The following is a 12,468-nucleotide window of genomic DNA, read 5'->3' on the forward strand; positions in this document are numbered from 1 at the left end:
TAGGTTGTATTTATTAAATAGTCTAATCATAATTTATTTCTAAAATATTAAGAGATTTCCTTAATTCTTGATTCAAAAAATTCTAATTATTTGGCTTACTTGTACTTAAATCCTCACTGTAAAACTTTCACTGCCACACTTTACATAAGTATTCATTCAGATTGATTGGGTCACTGTTAATCACTGGAATTAACACTTTGACTCTGTACAAATTTCATTGTTTCTGGGTTAAGAATAGATACGTTTCCACAAGGTGGTTCTTTCCAAGATAGCTAGAAAATGTTATTTTGTACTTGTAGGTTGCAGCACTCCGCTTTAGACATCAAAACCTAGGCAAATTGCACTTTTTTTGTTTTTACTTCTGATGTAGCTTTATGTTATTTGTGAGCACGTGTGTCTGTGTGTCTGTGTATCCATTTGTTGGTTAGCCAGAGCTGCATGCTAAATATCAACCGTGTGTGTATATCAAACACTGACGTGTGACGGAAATGTGGAACCATTGTAGGAAATGGTTCGCTTTTTTGTCGTCCTATTCAAAGTATTTTAGCTGCTGTGAAAGGGCGGGTCGGGAGCGTGGCCTTCTACTGAGAGTCGGGGTCGGAAGGTCAGAGTTGCGTGCTGCATGCACAGTCGCCAGGGAATCCTGCTAGCGATGGAAACAGTCACCCGCACGTACAGATTCCACCCAGATTTTAAACATGTAGCACGTTTTTCTCTTCCCACTTTTGCACACAACGGTGCGTTGTGGGACGTGGGAGTGCGTGCTCTGAATATCCTGGAATATGCTAACTGATACTGACACTAGGAGAGTCTCTCTTTTTTTTTTCTTTTCCTTTTTTTGCTGGCTGTGAACAAGGAATGTAGTGTGTTTTTTTTTTTTTTTTTTTTTTTTTTTTTTAAGCAAATCAAGAATTACTGTTATTTTTTTCCATTCAATAACTCCCACGTGCGGCGTTCAAGCGAGCTGATGCATCTTGTGAATTCTTAAGCTAGTCATTAGGAGTCATGAAATGCTTTTTGTCAGCCCTGTGAACTTGAAAGGCCCCTTTGGGTTTTAAGGATACAGTCTCACAATCCCGTCATGTCTGCGGACTTTTGAAGCATTAAGAATGCTTTTATCGTTGAGACGCTCTCCCTATTGGACAATTGTGAAGAAATATGAAGCAAATGTGTCATTCTTTACAGAAGCACTACACAGCTAAAGTGCATTATCTCAAATGCAGTTCCATGAAGTGTTTACTTTTCCATCCAAACATTAGATTTTAGTTGAAATATGGATAACAATATTTTAACTTTGTCGGATTTGCTTGTGTATGTAAGATCTATGTTTTATCTGTTTAGATCTTGGTTTGTGTTTTTTTTTTTTTTTTTTTTCTTCTCTAATGCTTCACAGCCTAATACTGGGTTTGAGGGAATATTAAGTACATGTAGCAGGTTTCACATCCAAAAGCAAAGCAATATTTAACGTCATAATTTACCTTTTTACAGATGTAACATTTACAATGGTTTTTTTTTTTCCCCCTCCTATCTCTCAACGCTAAAGTTCCGTATCTTCTACACGACCATAAAATGCTTCCTTTGTATACACCTCTGCCATAGATTTCATTCCTGCTGCCATTGTAATGCATGTACTTGATATGAAAAAATAAAATGCTGTATGCATTATACTGTTGTCTTGATTTTTTTTTTTTCTTGCATATAGTAATTTTCTAATGACATTTTATTCTTAAATTGTAACTTACCTATTCGCATTTCCCACCTACTTTTACAATACCCAACTATTAAAAGACTAAGAGGGAAATGAAAGTTTTGTGTTTTATTAAAAGAAGCTTAAGGTCTGAGCTACTCCTACACTTATAGCATATTTACATCTTGATGAAGTTCCTCACTCAAGGGTACAGTTGTTTGCTTTCTGGGATTGTAACCAGCAGCATTCATATTATACCTCCTTAACCACCTCACTACCTGCTGCTTGGGTCCTTGCAGTCTGCAGCCCAGTGTAATTACTTTGGTAGCTCCACCCCCTGTTCTTGCAGCTAGCTGTGGAGATCAGCGCCCACAGAAGCTGTTTGGGATTAGGGCAGGTGCGTGTGGTGGTGGTCGCAATAATCAATGGGGATGGTGCACTGTCCCTCTGTTTGTTCGGGAGGGGACTGGGGGGCCTCTCGGGACACGTGTCCTCCCAGAACAAGGGGGATCTCCACAGGTCGGCTGTGGGGGATAAAGCGGCCCAATCGGCTGTGGAATAATGCCTTTTGGCTCCATTGTTCCGTGGGCCCCTCCACTCAATTGCTCTTGAATAGAGGGCACGGGGCCATGTCGATGTGCCTTCTGTTGGCGAGCGCCACTCCAAATCATCCCTGTATTTTCCTCTGGGCTTAACTCGCTGCTGTTTCCTGCTGGTCGCTGCAGGCTTGTTAAACACCCAAAACCAATGCACAGCAGGATTTACTGCCACTGAGATACGTGCATTTTACCCTGAGCATTTATAAACCCAAGAAAACACAGCTCCGTTTGCTGCTGCTTGAGTTTTTTCCAAAAATGGGCTCTTAATGGAAAAGTTATGAGACGTGGTAACTGCACCTTAAAGATGACCTTTTAGAGTGGTCCATTTTTAATTTGTAGAAGAACAGAGCGGCAGCCCATAATAGTCTAAACAGAGCGCTAATCTTCATCTGGACAATGACAGGGCTGCTGAGTGAGAGGTGGCCGCGTGTGACAGGCCTGCCCCTGCGGAGGGGCAAAGTGGGGGGGTAGGCTGGGCGGCACAGCACGGCACAATGTGGAGCCAGCATGTGGCAGGGTGCGCAGCAGCCCCTGCCAGGCCCCGCGGCCCTCCCCTTCTTTCCGGTGCTCGGGCTGCTCACACTGCCAGCCTTTGTGTGTGCTAGACAGCAGATGGCGGCCCATTATCGCAATGACGGCGGAGTCATCTGGCGAGCGCCCCGCCAGCAAAGCGGCCGTGGTGCTTTGGCGGGAAGGCCCAGCTCCCGAGCGGCCTAACTAGGTCAGGGTCAACCCGGCCCCCCCTGTGCCACACTGCTGCCGGGTTAGTCGTGGCGCCTGGGGATACAGTAAGGTTGGACGTGCTGCACTCCGCTGCTGCTGCTCGACACTGTCCTCTGAAAAAATAAAAAAGGCGGCTAAAATATCAGTTTTCAGGGTTTTTCGAAATATAACAAAGGCAACAACAACAGGTGAAGAAGAGGTGGAGCGATATTTGGTTGCTGAGCAGATCCAACATCTGCTGTGCAACAGGAGCCCGGAAAGAGATGAGCCGCAATTATCTGAGCCGTGAACGGAGGTCGTTGCGATGGGGCGGAGCCCTGCCGATGAGCACCGAACCGGCATCGGCTCAGGGTGCAACTCAAGCCCTCTTCGCTGTCGATGAAGCGCATGCAGGCCCCCCCCTCGCTGCGGGGTCTTCCGGACCTGCGCTAGCAGCCGGACGCACTTTTGGAGTAATATGGAGTCGCATTTTCCAGACGGAGGCCAAGCTGCTCCTCCTGCTTCGAGTACAAGAACAAGCGGGGTTGTGATTTTCTCAAATATATAATTTATATGCAAAAGTCTTAGGCGCTTAGATGTTTCACAAAAATATTTGTTTTAGACAGTTATTTAATGTCTTTAGTGTCAATGGGAAGGGGCATATTTTAGATTTCCTAGAATTCTACACGTACACACACAGTTTGAAACCACTTTTTCCAAGCGGGCTCACGGCGAACCGGAGCCTAACCCGGCAACACGGGGCGCATGGCTGGAGGGGGAGGGGATGCACCCAGGACAGGATGCCAGTCTATCGCAAGGCACCCCAAGCAGGACTCGAACCTCAGACCTGTCAGAGGCCGGGACCCGGCCAACCCCGCCATGCCAACCGATTCTTGACGATGGATGCTTACTAAGCTTCGTAGGAAGTTCATTAATTAAGAGCATTATTTTTGGAAGCATTCTCACTTTACAGCTTTTTTTCCCCCCCAAGTACCTAAAACTCTTGCACAGTACTGTAACTCTCAAATATAATTTTCCATTGAGGTATTAAAAACCAAATGTCTGCTTCGGCAGGGTGCGGATGCCAAAAACGCACCACCTCTCTTCCTGCGCAACAGAATGAATGATGAAGGCATCTTTAATTACATTACATTGACATAATTTTGCAATTTACATTGCAGCTGCAGGCATCTGGACTGATTTATTTATATTTTGTCCATTTGTACAGCACCCATTTACAGAGCCATTTCAGGCATCATACTTCTCCCGTAAGATACCGCAATAAATGATGTCTGAATTTCAACATGTACAGTCTGCATTTGTAGATATCCAAAAAACATTATTGGCAAATGGAAGTAATATTATTCTGCCAATTTGCTGCTGCAAGGAGCTTCTGAGGAACCAATGATGAATAAATGCTTGAACTTCCATAATTATGTTGAATACCATGATTAATGCGACAACCTTAAATGTTTAAGAAGTTACTGAAGATGTGAGACAAGTGCTTTGGGGGAAACGGAACATGCATCTTTGTGTGGCCTTTTTATTAGTACAAACGCAGAGGCGTGCCATCTCAGTAAGAACATAGAAATATCGAGACCATAACAAATGGTCCCAGCAGCTTAGAGATGTTTTATTTAAGCAAGAGATCACCAGCAAACGTCCAGACAGACAACACAGAAGGTCCCAGGGTCAAGGATCCACTCTTGCAGTCCCTGCCCAGTGTCCCATGCCACTGAAATACCCCAGCGTCCACTTCAGCAGCAGTGCTTCACCTTGAGGTTCCTCACACCCCACCTGCCAGCCCTTGTTTCCTGCTGCACCGTCCTGCTGCCAGCTGAATGAAAAGCCCTTTGAGGCACGGCCATCCAGGACGGACTGCTTGCAGGCTGCACGAAACTAGTGACGGTTGTTTCAGCGTTTCCACAGCAACCCACACAACAATGATACCATTTCTTATAGGCTGCGGCATTTAACTCTTGAATCTCAGCACCACTGCAAAACAAACCAGCGTTACTCAGCGTTACAACTACGGGATTCGGGTGCATACACAGCTGTTCTGTCTTGACGGGGCGATGAGGGAGAACTGCAGTTACATGACGGGGAAGGAAAATCACACTGATGGTAGCTGTGTTTCTGTCATTAAGGTCAGACAGCAACATACACAATAAAAATAAATGTAAATGTAATTACTGTCAGAAAATGCACACATGAATTTGTTAATTGGTCAACGTTATGTTTTCACCTAAAATAAACATTAAAACACATATCACACTTTTTAAGAGAGTATCATGAGTGGGTTTCTCTGTCTAAACCTCTCAGCATTCAGAAACATCACTTTACATGCATTTATAGAATTTACTCTGATATTTCCTGGGAAACTTCAGTTGTGTTTTACATGTAACATTGGTCAGGGAACCAGGATACATCTGTTCTGGGAATGTGATGGAGTACACACTTATAGGAATGACCAACATCAACAACCATTTTTCTCAAGCAGGGTCACAGCAAACAGGAGCCTAACCCAGCAACACAGGGCACAAGGCCGAAGGGACACACCCAGAACGGGACACCAGTCTGTCACAAGGCACCCCAAGCAGGACTCAAACAGCAGACCCATCACACATGGGGCACTGACCGAACCCACCCCACCATTTCAGGAACAGTCTTCATTTAAATACTCAGAAGATTATTAACAAAAGCTTTGATTTGCCCCATCTATATTCCTATTAAACCACAACCCAAACTCCATTCTGATCAAGTTATGGAATGTATGTAGACTATTCTCACACACTTGGTAAGAAAATGGTTCATATTTCCATGGGCCTGGTAGTTTTACTGGTGCAACTTAGAGCAAGTATCTTGCTCAGAGGTACTTACAGCTGTAAGGGAGAGTCAAACCAGCAATCTTTAGGTCTGAAGGTGGCAGCTCTAACCAGGACAATGTCAGCTATCCATAGGTTTTCTGTTGTGTTTCCTTCCACTTTGGTATAACTATACATGTAGCGAGTCTTACCATCTCGGTGCAGTTTTCAAATGCGGTCTCAGACTATCGGGCCCAATATTACAACGGGAAGTGGGATTCAAACCTGGAACCGTGAGGCCAAAGGCTCTTACATGGTGCCAACTCAGTGTTGTCATGTGTGATTTAGTTCACATGTGTTGCTAAAGAAAGAAAACGGTTATACTGTTTAGGCAAATATATATATAAGTTGAATACTATGTTACAAACACACTTTCTCCACTGTTTTAATTCATCCAATCAATGGGAGGCACCATGCAGCTACAGCTGACCTCAGCAAGTCAAACCTCCCGCACTGTGCTTATACTTAAGAGAAATCACTGCACATATATGCAGATGGGGACGCCCCTCCTCCCTAAAGGTGCGTTAGGCAACTGCCCCGGAAACTGGTCTCCTCATCGCAGCAGCTCTCCAGGTCGCTCTCCCAGTCAGTCAGGCTGGAAAGCCCCGTTAGTAGCCCCTTGGCAGTCACTCTTCCTCCGTGGCCTGGACAGGAAGCGGTGCAGCAGGCTGGGGGAGCCCTGGGTGTGGTCCTCGGTGAGCGGGAGAGGGCCCTCGGGCCTCAGAGCCCGGAAAAAGCCCTCCTCCTCCCTGCTCCTCTGGGACCGCAGCTTGCGTCGGCTTGAGGGGAGACAAAGAGGAAACAACAAAAACACAAAGGGGCTGTTTATTCTCAGTGACCCAAATTCCAGCGCTTCTCTTTTGACAGAGTACAAGAGCAGGGCTGTTTGCGCCCCTGCAGCAGCACCCACACGTACAGCTCAGGGGTCACCCCAGCGTGCATGGGACCCCCCGGTCTCCCCAGTGCAGGGGTATGCGACACAGATAAAGGTTCAGTTGAGAACAGTAACCAGGATCACCATGAGCATCATGTAGAACTTGATAGCAAGGCTCTCATTTGGCCTTTCACATCAGCACGCATGCATTTAAATTTGCATCTCGTCGGAAACCAAAGAAACCGACCACACTGTACTGCTAGACTGTGTGAATGGGATTCTCGGTTATACAGCAATCTGATTTATATATTTTGTGCATGGTGAGGAAAAAACTGAGAAAAATCCACTTCCAGTTAATGAGAAGTATCACAGGTCAATAAACATCCTCACATTTTTTATTCTCTGCTAGAGAATTTAAAGAGCTAAAGATTTGCTTAGATTTTCTCTGCCGGAAGTGAAGCACAATGAAGCGGAAAAAAAAAATATAGCGCTTCGGATAATGTAATTCAACAAAAGTAAAAGCACGTGCATTTCGTCTTTGGTGTTCATCACGGATGTGTTTGACCTGCTCAACTGGGCCACGGGACTGGACACGTCACCCTCTAGATGCTGTCCACTAGCCCCCCCGCCCCCGTTTCGAGGCAAGCGTGTAAACTGTGTGTATTGTCAGCTAATGAAGTATGAGATAGACCACCTGCTCAGGGCGTGGTGGGGGTGGGGTGGGATGGTTGGGGGGGTGTGGATGCAACAGCTGCTGGAGGGGGTTGGGGTGGCTGGGGAAGGGTGGAGTTGGTGCTGCGTGTGTGTGGGGGGGGGGTGCTTACCCCGCGCAACCACCAAGGACATCTGCAGCCACGTCCTGGACTGAACTCCGCTTTAATGAGCTCGGGACCACTCTCGCAGGCTCATCTTTCTAATAACAAACAAGAACAGGGTCAAATGAAGTGCCCCAATGAGAAAATTTACAAAAAAAATTCCAAGGCATCAAAACTGAGAACAAAGCAGTTAAACTGTGTTTTTTCTTGCATCTTTCTATAAAAAAAAAATGTGCAGTAATGACTAAAGTACATAATTACTTGGGAGAAATTCCACGTTTACAATCAAGTTTTTTTTCAGCTAATCTATACTTAAGTGTGAATCACTGAGCAACAAAAATCCAACAGGCGTTGCTTAAGCAACTCCCGCGCGAGTGCGGACACTGACCGGGCACAGCGTGGTCACGTAAGTGGTGGGGAAATAGCCCTGCTGTCCGTTCTGCATACGGCCGAACCACCATAGCTTGTCATCTTTGAAGAGCACTTGGATGACGTCACCCTGGTAAAGTTCGAGCTCATCGGGCCAGTGGGGCCTGTAGTTGGTTGATACCACCACCTAGAGGACATGGTAGGGATTACACACATCGCTTTAAAGGTCAGTTCGGAAAATTAACATTATTTAGAGATTCCGAAAAAAAAAACGGACTTGAAAATCCGGTTCACTGAAGTTTAATCTACAAAACGTACGAACAAACACATTACACTGTAGCGTGCAACGCTACTCGATGGAGCCCCAAGCGAGTAAGGGCGGTGAGAACACTGAAAATAGTTCTCATTTGCATACGGGTTGCAAGGAAATGTAAATCAGTGTGAAACCATGAAGTGGCTCCGTGAGTTACAGGTGGCGGTTTTGACATTTTTAATCGAGGTGAAAGTATTTGTCTACATTAATTACACCAAAAAGGGCGCCCATGGCATGTAGATGTTCGCAACGGAGAAAAATTTTAACGAAGAAGACAATACATTCGACATTTAGCAGATTTTACCAAGGGAACCATTTGAGTCAGTAATTCTTCGGAAAGGGATCATCTTCACGAAGGGTGGGAAGAAACCGGAGCACAAGTCTCTGCGCCAGCAAGCTGGCAAAACTGACGTAGTCCTTCGAGCCGGATTCGAACCAGCGACCTAAGGATGACGATGTTCACCCCACTACAGTCCTCCGCTCTACCAACTGAGCTACCGAAGGATGACTACAGTTCAAAATCAAGCCGTACGGAAACGTGTGCACTTCAGTCCAAAATAAATATTCATGTCATCATTAAAAGACGAAGACGAAAGAGAACTAGCACTTTGTCATTCAGCAGATCTCTGAATGTAGATTCTCAGAAAATACTGTGCATACGGGTGAGGGATTCGAACCTGGGGTTCTAGGCAGCAAAGGAACAGTTGCTAGTCTGCAGTACATTCACTGTATTATTACTGGAGAAGCACGCGCTCTCACTGACACACATACCAAGGGAACCATTTGAGTCAGTAATTCTTCGGAAAGGGATCATCTTCACGAAGGGTGGGAAGAAACCGGAGCACAAGTCTCTGCGCCAGCAAGCTGGCAAAACTGACGTAGTCCTTCGAGCCGGATTCGAACCAGCGACCTAAGGATGACGATGTTCACCCCACTACAGTCCTCCGCTCTACCAACTGAGCTACCGAAGGATGACTACAGTTCAAAATCAAGCCGTACGGAAACGTGTGCACTTCAGTCCAAAATAAATATTCATGTCATCATTAAAAGACGAAGACGAAAGAGAACTAGCATTTTGTCATTCAGCAGATCTCTGAATGTAGATTCTCAGAAAATACTGTGCATACGGGTGAGGGATTCGAACCTGGGGTTCTAGGCAGAAAAGGAACAGTTGCTAGTCTGCAGTACATTCACTGTATTATTGCTGGAGAAGCACGCGCTCTCACTGACACACATACCAAGGGAACCATTTGAGTCAGTAATTCTTCGGAAAGGGATCATCTTCACGAAGGGTGGGAAGAAACCGGAGCACAAGTCTCTGCGCCAGCAAGCTGGCAAAACTGACGTAGTCCTTCGAGCCGGATTCGAACCAGCGACCTAAGGATGACGATGTTCACCCCACTACAGTCCTCCGCTCTACCAACTGAGCTACCGAAGGATGACTACAGTTCAAAATCAAGCCGTACGGAAACGTGTGCACTTCAGTCCAAAATAAATATTCATGTCATCATTAAAAGACGAAGACGAAAGAGAACTAGCATTTTGTCATTCAGCAGATCTCTGAATGTAGATTCTCAGAAAATACTGTGCATACGGGTGAGGGATTCGAACCTGGGGTTCTAGGCAGAAAAGGAGCAGTCGCAAGTCTGCAGTACATTCACTGTATTATTACTGGAGAAGCACGCGCTCTCACTGACACACATACCAAGGGAACCATTTGAGTCAGTAATTCTTCGGAAAGGGATCATCTTCACGAAGGGTGGGAAGAAACCGGAGCACAAGTCTCTGCGCCAGCAAGCTGGCAAAACTGACGTAGTCCTTCGAGCCGGATTCGAACCAGCGACCTAAGGGTGACGATGTTCACCCCACTACAGTCCTCCGCTCTACCAACTGAGCTACCGAAGGATGACTACAGTTCAAAATCAAGCCGTACGGAAACGTGTGCACTTCAGTCCAAAATAAATATTCATGTCATCATTAAAAGACGAAGACGAAAGAGAACTAGCATTTTGTCATTCAGCAGATCTCTGAATGTAGATTCTCAGAAAATACTGTGCATACGGGTGAGGGATTCGAACCTGGGGTTCTAGGCAGAAAAGGAACAGTCGCTAGTCTGCAGTACATTCACTGTATTATTACTGGAGAAGCACGCGCTCTCACTGACACACATACCAAGGGAACCATTTGAGTCAGTAATTCTTCGGAAAGGGATCATCTTCACGAAGGGTGGGAAGAAACCGGAGCACAAGTCTCTGCGCCAGCAAGCTGGCAAAATTGACGTAGTCCTTCGAGCCGGATTCGAACCAGCGACCTAAGGATGACGATGTTCACCCCACTACAGTCCTCCGCTCTACCAACTGAGCTACCGAAGGATGACTACAGTTCAAAATCAAGCCGTACGGAAACGTGTGCACTTCAGTCCAAAATAAATATTCATGTCATCATTAAAAGACGAAGACGAAAGAGAACTAGCATTTTGTCATTCAGCAGATCTCTGAATGTAGATTCTCAGAAAATACTGTGCATACGGGTGAGGGATTCGAACCTGGGGTTCTAGGCAGAAAAGGAAGCAGTTCGCAAGTCTGCAGTACATTCACTGTATTATTACTGGAGAAGCACGCGCTCTCACTGACACACATACCAAGGGAACCATTTGAGTCAGTAATTCTTCGGAAAGGGATCATCTTCACGAAGGGTGGGAAGAAACCGGAGCACAAGTCTCTGCGCCAGCAAGCTGGCAAAACTGACGTAGTCCTTCGAGCCGGATTCGAACCAGCGACCTAAGGATGACGATGTTCACCCCACTACAGTCCTCCGCTCTACCAATTGAGCTACCGAAGGATGACTACAGTTCAAAATCAAGCCGTACGGAAACGTGTGCACTTCAGTCCAAAATAAATATTCATGTCATCATTAAAAGACGAAGACGAAAGAGAACTAGCACTTTGTCATTCAGCAGATCTCTGAATGTAGATTCTCAGAAAATACTGTGCATACGGGTGAGGGATTCGAACCTGGGGTTCTAGGCAGCAAAGGAACAGTTGCTAGTCTGCAGTACATTCACTGTATCATTACTGGAGAAGCACGCGCTCTCACTGACACACATACCAAGGGAACCATTTGAGTCAGTAATTCTTCGGGAAGGGATCATCTTCACGAAGGGTGGGAAGAAACCGGAGCACAAGTCTCTGCGCCAGCAAGCTGGCAAAACTGACGTAGTCCTTCGAGCCGGATTCGAACCAGCGACCTAAGGATGACGATGTTCACCCCACTACAGTCCTCCGCTCTACCAACTGAGCTACCGAAGGATGACTACAGTTCAAAATCAAGCCGTACGGAAACGTGTGCACTTCAGTCCAAAATAAATATTCATGTCATCATTAAAAGACGAAGACGAAAGAGAACTAGCACTTTGTCATTCAGCAGATCTCTGAATGTAGATTCTCAGAAAATACTGTGCATACGGGTGAGGGATTCGAACCTGGGGTTCTAGGCAGCAAAGGAACAGTTGCTAGTCTGCAGTACATTCACTGTATTATTACTGGAGAAGCACGCGCTCTCACTGACACACATACCAAGGGAACCATTTGAGTCAGTAATTCTTCGGAAAGGGATCATCTTCACGAAGGGTGGGAAGAAACCGGAGCACAAGTCTCTGCGCCAGCAAGCTGGCAAAACTGACGTAGTCCTTCGAGCCGGATTCGAACCAGCGACCTAAGGATGACGATGTTCACCCCACTACAGTCCTCCGCTCTACCAACTGAGCTACCGAAGGATGACTACAGTTCAAAATCAAGCCGTACGGAAACGTGTGCACTTCAGTCCAAAATAAATATTCATGTCATCATTAAAAGACGAGACGAAAGAGAACTAGCATTTTGTCATTCAGCAGATCTCTGAATGTAGATTCTCAGAAAATACTGTGCATACGGGTGAGGGATTCGAACCTGGGGTTCTAGGCAGAAAAGGAACAGTTGCTAGTCTGCAGTACATTCACTGTATTATTAGCTGGAGAAGCACGCGCTCTCACTGACACACATACCAAGGGAACCATTTGAGTCAGTAATTCTTCGGAAAGGGATCATCTTCACGAAGGGTAGGAAGAAACCGGAGCACAAGTCTCTGCGCCAGCAAGCTGGCAAGACAGACGTAGTCCTTCGAGCCGGATTCGAACCAGCGACCTAAGGATGACGATGTTCACCCCACTACAGTCCTCCGCTCTACCAACTGAGCTACCGAAGGATG

General features: G+C 46.0%; 1 long non-coding RNA gene and 7 other non-coding genes across 8 annotated transcripts; all 8 read right to left on the reverse strand.

Annotated features, from left to right (window-relative positions):
- Positions 1-6,502: 6,502 nt before the first annotated feature.
- LOC108935465 (uncharacterized) lies at positions 6,503-7,990 on the reverse strand. Its single transcript, XR_001966203.1, has 3 exons — positions 7,930-7,990; positions 7,551-7,639; positions 6,503-6,631 (listed from the first exon to the last, which is right to left on the reverse strand). It is a non-coding gene; the product is annotated as an uncharacterized LOC108935465 (long non-coding RNA).
- Positions 7,991-8,638: 648 nt separating this feature from the next.
- On the reverse strand, positions 8,639-8,727 carry trnay-gua (transfer RNA tyrosine (anticodon GUA)). The gene is given in 2 exon segments: positions 8,639-8,674; positions 8,691-8,727. It is a non-coding gene; the product is annotated as a tRNA-Tyr (tRNA).
- Positions 8,728-9,105: 378 nt separating this feature from the next.
- Positions 9,106-9,194, reverse strand: trnay-gua (transfer RNA tyrosine (anticodon GUA)). Its single transcript is given in 2 exon segments — positions 9,106-9,141; positions 9,158-9,194. It is a non-coding gene; the product is annotated as a tRNA-Tyr (tRNA).
- Positions 9,195-9,572: 378 nt separating this feature from the next.
- trnay-gua (transfer RNA tyrosine (anticodon GUA)) lies at positions 9,573-9,661 on the reverse strand. The gene is given in 2 exon segments: positions 9,573-9,608; positions 9,625-9,661. It is a non-coding gene; the product is annotated as a tRNA-Tyr (tRNA).
- An 845-nt stretch (positions 9,662-10,506) lies between these two features.
- On the reverse strand, positions 10,507-10,595 carry trnay-gua (transfer RNA tyrosine (anticodon GUA)). The gene is given in 2 exon segments: positions 10,507-10,542; positions 10,559-10,595. It is a non-coding gene; the product is annotated as a tRNA-Tyr (tRNA).
- Positions 10,596-11,442: 847 nt separating this feature from the next.
- trnay-gua (transfer RNA tyrosine (anticodon GUA)) lies at positions 11,443-11,531 on the reverse strand. The gene is given in 2 exon segments: positions 11,443-11,478; positions 11,495-11,531. It is a non-coding gene; the product is annotated as a tRNA-Tyr (tRNA).
- Positions 11,532-11,909: 378 nt separating this feature from the next.
- On the reverse strand, positions 11,910-11,998 carry trnay-gua (transfer RNA tyrosine (anticodon GUA)). Its single transcript is given in 2 exon segments — positions 11,910-11,945; positions 11,962-11,998. It is a non-coding gene; the product is annotated as a tRNA-Tyr (tRNA).
- A 378-nt stretch (positions 11,999-12,376) lies between these two features.
- On the reverse strand, positions 12,377-12,465 carry trnay-gua (transfer RNA tyrosine (anticodon GUA)). Its single transcript is given in 2 exon segments — positions 12,377-12,412; positions 12,429-12,465. It is a non-coding gene; the product is annotated as a tRNA-Tyr (tRNA).
- Between the last annotated feature and the right edge of the window lie 3 nt (positions 12,466-12,468).

The sequence above is a fragment of the Scleropages formosus genome, chromosome 9 (assembly GCF_900964775.1).
Source record: "Scleropages formosus chromosome 9, fSclFor1.1, whole genome shotgun sequence".
Taxonomy (NCBI): domain Eukaryota; kingdom Metazoa; phylum Chordata; class Actinopteri; order Osteoglossiformes; family Osteoglossidae; genus Scleropages; species Scleropages formosus.